Genomic DNA, 12838 nt, shown 5'->3' with positions numbered 1-12838 from the left:
GCGCGCCTGCCTGGCCGTTGGCCGTCGGAGTGGAGTGCGGGTGTTTTTGTTTTTGTTTTCGAAACGAAAGCGGCGGCCGGCCAGCCACCCGTGCGGTGTGACGTCGGCCGTTGGGTATTGTGCGCCGGGGAGGGATGATGTGTGATTGTTGCGCGCTGCTAGCAGGCAGGCAGAGTGAGCGGGTGTGGCGGACGGACGGGAAGTGGTGGTTTTTGTTTTTGGGTTGCGGGGCGAGAGGCAGGCGACCGACAAAGGTTGCTCGCGACGGAGAGATGTTAGTGGCCCTGAAAAGGGCCGTTTTTGTTTGTGCGGTGCGGTGCCGCGGCGCGGTTTAGGCGCGCTCGCCGCGGATGCGGCGCGCGAGCTGGATGTCCTTGGGCATGATGGTGACGCGCTTGGCGTGGATTGCGCACAGGTTGGTGTCTTCGAAGAGGCCGACGAGGTAGGCCTCGCTGGCCTCCTGCAGGGCCATGACTGCGGAGCTCTGGAAGCGCAGGTCGGTCTTGAAGTCCTGGGCGATCTCGCGCACTAGGCGCTGGAATGGCAGCTTGCGGATGAGCAGCTCTGTGCTCTTCTGGTAGCGCCTGATTTCTCGCAGGGCGACGGTGCCCGGCCTGTAGCGGTGGGGCTTCTTGACGCCTCCGGTGGCGGGCGCGCTCTTCCTCGCCGCCTTGGTGGCGAGCTGTTTGCGCGGCGCCTTTCCGCCGGTGGACTTGCGGGCCGTTTGCTTTGTGCGGGCCATGGCGGTAGCGGTAGCGGAGCGGCGTGCGTGGAGGTTAGGTGCGGCGCGGCGTCCGGTGCTGCCTTGACAACGGGCCCGCGCGCCTCCGTGCTGCGCTTATATGCCCTCGGTTGCGCGTGGTGGGGGGAGGGCGGGCCAGAGTCTATATAGGGGGGCGGCGGGCGCGCTGGGCGCAGACCGTAGCCGACTCTCCAGCCGCTGCAGCTGCTGTTTGTGCACGTTTTGCTTTGCCCGAGGAAGGAAGGATGACAGGCCGCGGCAAGGGAGGAAAGGGGCTCGGCAAGGGTGGCGCCAAGCGGCACCGCAAGGTGTTGCGCGACAACATCCAGGGCATCACGAAGCCCGCCATCCGCCGCCTGGCTCGCAGGGGCGGCGTGAAGCGCATCTCTGGTCTGATCTACGAGGAGACCCGCGGGGTGCTGAAGGTGTTCCTGGAGAACGTGATCCGCGACGCGGTGACGTACACTGAGCACGCCAAGCGCAAGACTGTGACGGCCATGGACGTGGTGTACGCCCTGAAGAGGCAGGGGCGCACCCTGTACGGTTTCGGCGGTTAGGCTGCGTCGCAGCGGGCGCTGGCCTTCCCGCGGCCGTGCTTGTGGGTGGGAGAGACTAGAAAACGGCCCTTTTCAGGGCCACCACACTGTTCGGAAGTTGAAAAGTGCGAAAGAGTCTGTGTTGTTGCTGCGTGTGTGCGCTGTGTTGTTTGTTTGTTTCTCTCTCTCTTTCTTTCTTTGTTTCTTTCTTTCCGTTTGTGAGCGACGTGATGTGACTGGGAGGGGAGAAGGAAAGGAAACGTGTCATGTGGCTGGCTGTGTGTGGAGCTGCTTCGTTTGTGTGTCTTTGTATCGATCGCGACGGAGATGGCGGGCTGTGTGTTGTTGTGCGAGAGGCGGTGATTATTTGCTTGCGTGGTTTGGCTCTGTGTGTTTGCGGCGGCGTTGGGGTTTCCGAGGCAAGGCGGCCGGATCAGCTGTTTCGTTCGTGTCGACGGCCGTTGCGCGCGGGAGTGGAGGGCGGTGTGTCGACACGCCTCCCTTTAACAATGGTCATTATTGCTGCCGTTGTCGTTTGGAAGGCGACTGCGACCGTGCAAAATGTGTGTGTGTGTGTGTGTTGGGCCACACGGGCTGTGTGGACGACAAGATGGCGGACGTGCGCCGGCGGCGGCTGTGCTGTGAAAGTGCAAAGTTAAAAAACAAAACAAGGTGCGGCGAGGACGACTGAAATTTTGCTTTGGACGTAGGTTTGTGTGGTGGCCCTGAAAAGGGCCGATTGTTGTGGGCCGAGCCGGCAAAGCGCGTTGCGTGCAGGGGAGCACGCGGCGGCTGCGATTGCCTGGCCTCCTTTAGGCCTTCTTCTCGGTCTTCTTTGGCAGCAGGACGGCCTGGATGTTGGGCAGGACACCACCCTGTGCGATGGTGACGCCCGACAGGAGCTTGTTGAGCTCCTCGTCGTTGCGGATGGCAAGCTGCAGGTGGCGCGGGATGATGCGCGTCTTCTTGTTGTCGCGGGCCGCGTTTCCGGCCAGCTCGAGCACCTCAGCCGCGAGGTACTCCATGACGGCGGCGAGGTAGACGGGCGCCCCGGCGCCGACGCGCTCTGCGTAGTTTCCCTTGCGCAGGAGGCGGTGGATTCTGCCGACCGGGAACTGGAGCCCAGCCCTGCTTGAGCGGGACTTTGACTTGCCCTTGACTTTGCCTCCCTTTCCGCGTCCGGACATGGCGATGGGCTAGCGACGGTGCACACGAAACGGAAACGAAAACGACCGGTGCGAGCGGCAGCGAGTCGAGCAGCGGAGTGCGTGCCGGCGCACTCACTCACTCACTCACTCACTCAAAATCACAGACATCATCTGTCTGGAGATGGGGGAGGCTAAGCAGCGTGGCTGCTGTTCCTCCTTTATCAGCGCTGTTGTCTTCTGTGTGGCCTCTCGGTGGAATTGGCCTCTGGCTACCTCGCTGAGTTTAATCGAGCGAAGTAGTCGGCTGCTGCTTGGTCTTCTGGGGCAGGCTGTCGCCTGCCGGAGCGAAACTCTTCTTGCACCCACTTCGCTGTGACCTCAGTGATGTGGTCCCAGTCTGAAGGGGTGAAGATGGGGTGGCTGTTCAGCAGTTTGAGTTCCTTCCGTGTTACCGCGTCGTGCAACATGCCACGCGAGTGGCGAAGGTCGCACGGTACGTGCGGAAGGGGTGGCTTCGCGTGCGCCGGCGTGAAGGGGTACGGATTGTCCCCGTGAGGGTACGTCCCGTCCTTCAGCGACGCCACGATCTTCTTCAGGAAGGGCTGCACACTCCGCTCGTCAGGGAGCGGGAGGGGCAGTCCTTCGGTTTCCGCCTCTTCTTCATCCTGCGAAGAAGCGGTCGGCAAGTCGTCGTCGGATGGTTCTTCTTCTGCCTCTGTCTCCAGGCGGGGAGACGGTGCAGGTGTCCCGACGTCCACTTCCATGCGACACGCCGCCTGCATTGCTGCAGGAGGCGAGTCGGTGGACGTCTGCGTGGCGGCATCTACCAGCAGTGGTCGCCTCACAGGGGCGGGGGGAGCTGGCACAGGCGGCGACTTCTTGAGAAGCCGCAGCTCCTCCCGCAGCTGTTGAAGCTGCCGGTGGACGGCCACGAGCTCGTCCTTCGTTGCGGCCCTTTCGGCCGCGATGGCTGCTTGCAGGTCGGCCAGCGCTTGGTCGCTTGCCGCTTCGACGCGGCACGACGGGCGCCCCTCGCCGGAGCGGGGAGGCAGTGCGGCCGACTTGGCGGCAGGCACCTCAGAGCTTGCTGTGGTGTGCTGCCGGCGGTAGCTGCAGCTGCGCGAGTTGGCGGCGTGAGGTCCGCCGCAATTCACGCATCTGTTGGCTGCTCCACGTGGTTTGGGGCAGTTACGGGTGTCGTGTGCCGCCGCGCATTTCAAACACGCGGCTGCGTTCCTGCAGACACCCGCCACATGCCCCAGCTGCTGGCACCTGTAGCACTGCACATGTTGCAGTGATCGCCGCTTGTGCTTCGGCTTCTGTGGTCGCCTGCGGCCGCGGGAGCTCCCCAAAGCACTGATGAGATGCTCCAGCGCGGCTGCTAGCTTGTTCCCCTTGCGTCCTGCCATAGCTTGTGGTTGGAACGAACTAAGGCGTGCGCGAGCGACGTAACGGTGCGAGCCGTAGCGAGTCCAGCAGCGGAGTGCGTCCGTGCGTCCGTCCGTCGCGTGCCGGCGCAGCCGGGGTGCAGCCGGGGTGGGGGTGCTTTATGGGCTCGGGTGCGGCGGCCGGTTGCGCGCGCGCCCCATTGGTCGGCGGCCGCAACAGGGCGAGCTGGTAAAGGTGCGGCGGCGGCTGGCGGCGGGTGCCACTGTGTGGGGAGACGCTGACTAGAGCGGAGCGCTTGGTACTGGTGTTGCTGCTGCCGTACGTTGGTTCGAGATGCCGCCCAAGACTAGCGGGAAGGCCGCCAAGAAGGCTGGCAAGGCGCAGAAGAACATTTCGAAGGGCGACAAGAAGAAGAAGCGCAAGAGGAAGGAGAGCTATGCCATCTACATCTACAAGGTGCTGAAGCAGGTGCACCCTGACACGGGCATCTCGTCGAAGGCGATGAGCATCATGAACAGCTTCGTGAACGACATTTTCGAGCGCATTGCGGCCGAGGCTTCTCGGCTGGCGCACTACAACAAGCGCTCGACCATCACGTCCCGCGAGATCCAGACCGCTGTGCGGCTGTTGCTGCCTGGCGAGCTGGCCAAGCACGCCGTGAGCGAGGGCACGAAGGCGGTGACCAAGTACACGAGCTCCAAGTAAGGAGGTGGCTCTGGAATGGAAGGAAGGATGGAGAAGGCTCCTCCGTTGCGAGAGCGGCAAAACGGCCCTTTTCAGGGCCACCAACTTGCCTTTTGCGGGAAGGGCGGAATTGTTGTTGTTGTTTGTGTGGACGGCTGTGATGTATGTGTGCATTTTGATTGTGGGTGGGGGGGCGCGTCAAAGCGTGTTGCGCGGGGTACGGCCACGAGGTTGGTCGCCGTGGCGTGGAATGGTGGCACGCCTCGTTGGCGTGGTTTTTGACCCATTGGTGTTGTTGGTGTGTGTGTGTGTGTTACCCGTCTGCGAGGGGGGACTGTGCGATCGGCGACTTTTGTGTCACCGTAACGACGGCCGTTTGCGGGTTTGTTTTTTTGCACATCATACATGGCGAGGGTGAAATGTGAAATGTTTTTGTTTGGTTGTTTTTTTTTTTTTTGCCGCCCACTATTCCCTTTGCTGTACGCCGAGTTTGACAATGGTGCGACGTAACTGCAGCGTGGAGGTGTGTGAGTGACGTTGAAATGAACGTGCCATTAAGACGCATTGTTGTTGTATTGTACTGTACGTGTACGGCGAACACGCACGATGATGTACCATTCGACTCTGATGTTTGATAGCCGTGTCTGACTGATTGCGTACGACGCACGCACACCGATGTCGTCATTCAAGATGCACGCGTGTCCAGTGCAGTACAGTAAGCGCGACGCTAGACGACGACGGCGGCGGCGGCGGCGGCGGCGGCGGTCGTTTGTTTGGCGAATGTCTGTACACGTGTTTGTCTGTGTCCATCCGGTGCGTATTTGTTTGTTTGAAAGTGTTTTGTGTGTCGGTGACGTGGTCCGATCCGTCGCCCCCTGAGTAACTGTCGATCGGCGCGATAGACGGGCGTCACGCAACTGAACCGAAGTCTTGGGCACACCCGTCATACTGTTGTACACCGTCGCGCTGAGAACGGTAACGAAAGGTTGACTTTGATCGGTCGAATGTCTGGGCAGAACGTGAGGAATGAGGCAAGAGTGCAAGGAGGGGGGGCAAAAGAGAGAGGAAGGGAAAAAGGGGAGAAACGCATTCGTAGAGCAACGGAACGTTCCCGTGTCGGAGGCGTATTGGAGCCGCACTGAAATGCGTTTAACGGCGGCGCGGCTGCAAGTGTCTGCCGTGGTGAACGTTACCTTTGACGGCTGCATTGGGCTTTGCCTTTGCTTTTGCTTTCGCTTTCGCTTTCCCGGATGTACGTAACGTTTGTTGATATGGTTCTGAGGAAGAGTGTATGACAGTGCCGTGCCGTCCATGTTCGTGTGCCCTCCCATTGTGTGTATGCTATTGTCTGTGTACGTGAATGATGTATGTAGGTGTTAGTGGACATGTTTTACCATTGGGGGGAAATGGATCGTCGATAGTTGCCGTCACTCTGTCACGGTCGAGATGACGCACCCTCCGTACAGAAAGGTGTCGAGAAAGTGAGTGTGTGTGTGCGTGCGTCCGTGAATTGGCAGTGTTTGGAGGTGGGCGTGCCCTGCATGTGGCCCGGAAGGCTGTTCGTTAGGCGGTAGTGTTGTGTGGACAGGGGAGGGGCATGCGTAACGCTGCTGGCATGGCATTTCGGGAGATGGGAGGGGGCAAACGAGGAGCGGCGGCCAAAGACGGGACGGGGAGGGGCGCGGTGTGGGTGGCTTGCGCCTGTGCTCGGCGTTGTGGTTTGTGCAAAAGAGGAGGAGAAAAACAATGTGAGTTGCCAGGGAGGGGAGCGGTGTTGTGTTGTGGTTGTCGTGGTGTAGCCGCAGACGCGGCTGTCAGTGAACGTGGCGAGACGGACGGATGCGCGGAGGGGCGGGGGCGGCGCATTTCGCCGGTGCCGTGCCATGCCTGAAAGCCGCGTGGTCGCTGTGTTGTTGGTGGCGTGGGGGCGAGGAGAGTACCGTACGGGTGTGCTTGTGCGCCGGAAATGGCACACTGCGCCCGCCCGTCTTGGAGGCTGATGGCTGTGGTGTGGAAATGGGGCGCGGTGATGTTGAAGCAGTTGAAGAACAGAAAAGAAACCAAGAAAACGGAAGGCGTGATGCGGCGGTGGTGGTGAGAGCGGGAAAAACAAAACAAAAAAAAAAGAAGGAAAAACAACGAGAAAACAAAAAGTCTATCAATATTAAAATGGAAATGGACCCAGGTATAACCTCCCTGCACAAATAGCAGAGAGTCCGATGATAATAAAAATGTGCCAGAATGTTAACGTCCCTACAAAACAAACCCAACGATAATATTAATGAAAGAGTGAACCGTATGTAACATTGCAACAGACATAATGAAACCTGATAAATTGTATAAGGGCAGCAGCGTTGACCTTTGGCCCTGTATTCAGAATAAAAAGAGCCAAAGATCGTTACCCCAATGAAAAAGACACTGAAACACGTATGTAACATAGTAGCGATGGCGAGACATTGTAGCATCTGTGACCAGAGAGTTTGCGCTGGACTGCGCGAGTGTTGCGAGCGGTTCTCAGTCAGTCAGTAGTCGTTGCGAGTCCGTAGCTATGTGTAGTTGAGGGCTGTACTCTGTCAGTAGTCGTCGCGTGCAGTACGCTAATAGTCGTCATGCAGAGCGGTCGGTCAGTAGTAGCAGCCGAGCGCGGTTGTGTGATGTAGGCGGTCGGCAACACTGGTCAAGATGGTGAATAAGGTATACTGTTAATTAATATAATCATTAGATAATGAAAAATTGTATTTATTGTAATTATTCTCCAACAAGTTCCCCAATAATAATTTTTATTTCAAAAGCATTTTTCAAACATTTAATTGTTTATTGAACTAAAGAGTTCGTTGCACTTCACATTTCATTCCACTTCTTTGAAGAAAAATGTCACTAAAATCACAAAAAAAGAGAATATTATTATTTGCAATGCAGTTCCTCCAAGCGCTGCGCAACAACCAGAGCAGAAATGTGACATCCATTTATTCGGAGGTAAGACTTTAATTCTGATTGTTTTGCACAGGGCCAAAGACCGATATTTCGGTTTAATTGAAGTTTCTTGTCACTGAACGGACTTTTTTAAATGTTGTGTGAAGACTTTATATTTGAGTCAGATTGCGAATTTCACATTTTTGTTGCCATTTTCAATACCTCTCATTGTGGGCGAGGTTACAATTAGCGCAATGTCCATTAGCATCCGTAAATAACATTGTCCATTATTTTAAATTTTGCTGGGAGGTTACAACACACACACACACACACAAAAAAAAAAAAAAAAAAAAAAAACAAAAAAAAACAAAAAAATTGCATTTATATCCGCTCCTCAATTGTAGATACCCCTTACACAGCTGTGTGCAATGAATGAGTGCTGGCTGGTAATTAATTGCACTCCTTGGAGGGAAATGCCATAGGAAGTAGTCTTTAAAAAGTGAATGTTTTTCGTTAAGAGACAAAAGTTACTTTAGAAAAAAAGTAATAGTGGGGCTTTTGTTGTTGAACAAAATAAGTACAATGAACATACGTTATCAGATTTGCGCAATGCAGCGTCACACCACCTTTTGATTATAACACAATAGACTATACATCGTCCCGAACCGTGACCAGAGTCGCGAGACGAGCAGAGCACGCCGCCGACGCCCGCTCAGTACAACCGTCCACCCGCTACTACTGTCGACCGACTACTACCTCTCCCGACTCGCGCTACAATATATATATAACAACTGTTCCTGGCGACCCGGTGCGTGCCACTACTGTCGTCTGGCGCGGTCCAAGCGCCGACTAGCAGCGATAAAGAACTCTCTGGTCAGACAGAGATGCTGTCATGCCTCGCCATCGCTCTGGTAATGAATACATACGTGTTGCAGCGTGCGTACCACCGGAACACGCAGTGGCGGAGCCAAAGACTGTGTTGTCGAGGTCGAGTGCGAGCGGGAAGAGAGGCAGCGTCGGCACGGAGATGCAAGCGAGCGCGAGACGCACGGGGGCTGCGGCGTGGCGCGTTTGCGGTCGGCGCCTTTGGTGGCAACGGCCGGGACAAGCAGCGGTGTATGGTGTGGTGCGGGGCGGACAGGGGCGGCGGTGGACGGGGAGGAGGCGGCGCGACGACGGCATGGGGGCGAAAACGGGACGGGGGACGGCGGATGTTGAGAGGCGTCACGCGCGGACAGGACACAGACACAGAGACACACAGATTGGAAAGGGAGGGTGCGCGGTAGTAGTTGGGAATGTGCGTACCGTGCGGGATGGGAGTGGGCGAGGAACACGGTCGTGGCCCCTGTTTTGGGTGCGTGTGATGACGTCGGTGTGTTGTGGGAAGGGAAGGTGCTGTGGCGGCGGCGCGTAATGGGCGTAGGCCGAAAAGAGAAAGGAACGTGGGCAGTGTGTTGGCAAGCGTCGGTTCGACTGCGACGTTGATGGGCAGGGCAGGGCAGGGCAGGGCAGGGCAGGGCAAGGTTAATGGTGGTAGGAGTAGGCGTGTGGGCGCAAAAAAATCTGCCGCTGCAGCGCGGTGCCGTAACCGCCATGGCGGGAAGGAGAGAGGGCCAAAGAAAGAAAGAAAGAAAGAAGAAAACAAAAAAAAAAAAAAAAAGGAGGGGGGGGCGAAAGTGGAGAGGCGGTGGTGTGAGAAGGGCGGGGGCGGAAGGAAGGCAGGAAGGACAAGAGGCGAGGCGACGGCTTGCTTTGTGTATCGGTCGGTCTCTGGCTATGCTTCGTTTTCTGCAGCAGGGTCGGTGCGCGGCGTGGCTCGCGGCAGTGGGAACGCCTGGTGGCTGGACGGCCAGCAATGCGGTTGGATGGGCGGCCACAGCACCGCACCTGTGCCCGAGGAGGAGACGCTGGCGGCGGGCCCTGAGGTGAGGCCGGCTCGGCTGGGGCTGTGGATGTGTAGGTGTGCGCCGCTGCTGCAACAACGAGTAAAACGCGAGAAGAAGGGATGGCGGTAGAGAGAGAAAAAAAAAAAACAAAAGGTCGTGTTGTGTTGATGCGCAGGCAGACGCGTACAGAGGGACGAGCCCGGTCTGCAGCAGGGTGTGGCCGTGCCGAGTGCAGAGCAGCGGCGGCTCGGTTCGGTTCGGCCCGGCCCGGCGGGCCGCGCTGTTGTCGCGGACGTGAGCGCCCCCTGGCGGGTGGCCGGAGGCGGCGCGGCGTGTTGGACGTGTGGCTGGTGGCAGTGCACAATTTGCGAGTGGCTGGCGGTGCGGTGTGGTGTGGCGTGGCGGTTGGCGCGTCGGGCGGCGGAGAGGTATGTGTTGCGGGCGCCCTTTGCTGCGCTGCGTCGTTGCGTGTGCCGTACAGGGCGGGCGCTTGTCGACTGTGTGGGCGGTGTGGCGAATTGGCGTGAAAACGGCTGCCGAGAGGTGTGTGGTAGCGAGCCGGTCGGTGGTGTCAGTGCGAAGGGGAATGTGCGTGCGTGTTTGGCGGTGTCGGTGTGCTTTTTGCGGCGTGAGAGTGGGAATTAGTGGGGCCGGCTGTTGTGTTGGTTCCTTGTGTCTTGTGTCGCGTAGCTTGATGGCAACGTGGAAGGACGCCGGTTTCGTTTTCGTTTCGAGCCTTGCGTGTGGTTGTCGACGTTGACTGGTTGGCGTGTGCCGATGCACGTGCATGTGTGGGTCGCGAGTGCGTTTTTGGCTGGCTGTGTGTGTGTGTGTGTGTGTGTGTGTGTGTGTGTGTGTGTGTGTTTTGGGGGGGAAGGGGGAGGCGGTGGTGAAAGTGCAGTCGTCGGGTGGGGCTGGGGCTGTGCGTCGTGGCGGAAAGGTGGTAGGTTGCGGGAAGCGAGCCCGTCGTTGACGGTGTCGCGTGAGTTGTGAATCGAGTGGGGCGCGGGGCGCGGGGCGCGGGACAGGAGCAGCGTGCCGCTGCGTCGTGGTCGTCAGCAGAGGCTGTGCGTGTGCTTGTCCTTTTTGTGGGCGGTTCGGTTCGTGCGAGGCGTTTTTGTTTTGTGTTGCCCTAGTTGTTAGTTTATTTTGTTTGTGTTTGTTATTTTGAGACGACGACTGGTTGGTGGCGTGCGCGCGAAGTGGCGGTGTGCGCTTCCCGTGTCGTTTGTGTTGTTTGGTTTTTTTGTTTTTGTGTGTTTTTTTTTTTTTTTTTTTTTTTTTTTTTTTTTTTTGCACTGGGCCCCGGTGGGTGGGTGCGTGTGTGTCGATTGCCGGCTGGCGAAAGGTGCGCCATCGGCGGGGTGGGTCGCCGGCACAAGTAGAGGCGGCGGCGTTGTTGTTGCTGTTGTTGTGTGGTGTTTGTTTTGTTCGGCTGTGTCGGCGAGCTGTGTTGCGGTGCGTGTGAATGGTGGTGCAAAAGTGCTGGCGTTGGGGCTGCGACTGCGACGGCGGCGAGCCGCGGGCGCGCCATTGATAGTGATGTTGTGAACAGCGGCTGTGTACGGTAGTGGTGTTGTTGTAGCACGACGTGCATCCGGGCCGGCGCGGAAAGCGCAGTTGCGGGCGGTTGCCCTTCGGTGCCAGCCATGTCGCGTGAGCGGCGGGTTGCTCTGGTGTCGACACGTGGTGCTCTGGGTTGTTGTGTGGTGCCCTTTGGCCGGTGGGGGTGGTTCGCGTGTGTCTCGTTCGCGCTCGGTGTCTGGTCGTGGTCGTGCTGCTCCCCCGTCTGTCGGCGGTTTCCGACGTCGTCTGTACGTTTTTGTTCGTTTGCGGCGTGCGTGCCGACGTCGTCCCGTCGCGACCTTTCAACCGAAAGTGTGGCGCCCGAAGGTGAACGAACGTAACCCTGACCTCGGCGCTTTACGCTGAGCCGAGCGAACCGAACCGAACCTAACCTGTGGTGTGGCGAGGTGAGCTCAGCCTGTGAGCCCCTAACGTCTACGTAAGGTAAGCTGTCCGGCTCACGCCTCACGTTTGAACGCTTTTTTAACCTACGTTTGACGCTTCTTAACCTAGCACTGACCCCTTAACCTAACGTGTAACCTAACCTAACCTAACCTCTGACGCCTGACGTGTTTGAATGCTTAACCTAAGTTTGACGCTTAACCTAACCCAAGTCCCCTTAACCTAACCCACGTCCACCTAACCTAACCTAACGTAGACGTGTAAACGTAATGTGTAACGCGTAACGTGTAAGGTCGGCTGTCGTGTGTGCTTGACGGCAGATTGGGTTGGTCTGTAGATTCGGATTGCGGTTTGCCTCGGTCGAGGGGTTGGGTCGGAAGCGGCGAGGGGCGGCGGCGCCTGTTGCGCAGGCGGCGTCCGTTTGCGGCGGGCAATTGGTGAGAAACGGCTGTGAATGTTGGCCGGCGAGAGGAGGAGGACGGCGCGCGATGTGGCCCGACGGCTGCGGGCCGATCGGGAAACGGCGGGAGGGCGACGGAAGGCGATGGGGCGGCGGAGGCGCGTTTGCACGGCCGTCATCGCCGCACGCCTCGGCTTGTGTGGCTGTGGCGCCGGCCGCGCTGGCCGGGCTGCCGCGGCGACGGTGTGGGAGTTTTGCCGAAGGTTTGGCCATTGTGGCGGGTCGTCGGCTGGGGCTGTGGGGGCGGCATTTGGGCGGGGGCGGCGATTCTCGGCGGGCCGACCCAGGCTGTAGCGCGCGGTAGCTGCAGTTTGGCCGTGGTTTGCGGCGCTGCCGTGGCGACTGGTTGGCGACTGTGGTGTGGCTGTGTGTAGCCCCATCCTCGGTGGTTTGAAAGGCGCGGGCGGTTGTGGCGCAGGTTTGGGGCTGCTCCGCACAGGCTGTCGGACGTTGGGCGGTAGCAAGCGCGGGAGGCGCGGCGCGGCGGCGCGCAGAGTGGCGGCCGCTCTCTCGGCCGTCCGCGCCCGCCCGCGACACTGGCTGGGCCTTGTGATTCTCTGCTCTGCTGCTGTGCTGTGCTTGCGTGCCTGCCGTCCCGCTCGCTCTCGCTGTGTGTTACGCGCGTCGTCGAAATGGCAGATCAGGCGGCTACGAACGAGACTGCTGCGGCACCCGCCGCCACCGGCACTACGAAGAAGGCCAAGTCTGCGTCGTCTGCGAAGAAGCCGCGCGCCAAGCCTGCGCACCCGCGCACCTCTGAGATGGTGACGGCCGCCATCAAGAGTCTGAAGGAGCGCGGCGGGTCGTCGCTGCAGGCGATCAAGAAGTACATAGCCGCGCACTACAAGCTGGACGCGGAGAAGCTGGCGCCGTTTATCAAGAAGTACCTCAAGTCGGCCGTCGTGGCGGGCGAGCTGGTGCAGACGAAGGGGAAGGGCGCGTCCGGCTCGTTCAAGCTTGCCGGCGCCGGCGGCGGCGGGGGGGCGGCCGAGGGCGGCAAGGCTCGTGCTGGCGGTGCCAAGAAGAAGCGCGCCGCTCCGGCCAGCAAGGAGAAGAAGGGCGCCCGTGCGGCCGGCGCAAAGAAGGCTGGTGGCGTGAAGGCGGCGACCGGT

The sequence above is a fragment of the Schistocerca americana genome, unplaced genomic scaffold (assembly GCF_021461395.2).
Source record: "Schistocerca americana isolate TAMUIC-IGC-003095 unplaced genomic scaffold, iqSchAmer2.1 HiC_scaffold_52, whole genome shotgun sequence".
Classification (NCBI taxonomy): Eukaryota; Metazoa; Arthropoda; class Insecta; order Orthoptera; family Acrididae; genus Schistocerca; species Schistocerca americana.
This window is presented reverse-complemented; position numbering follows the sequence as displayed.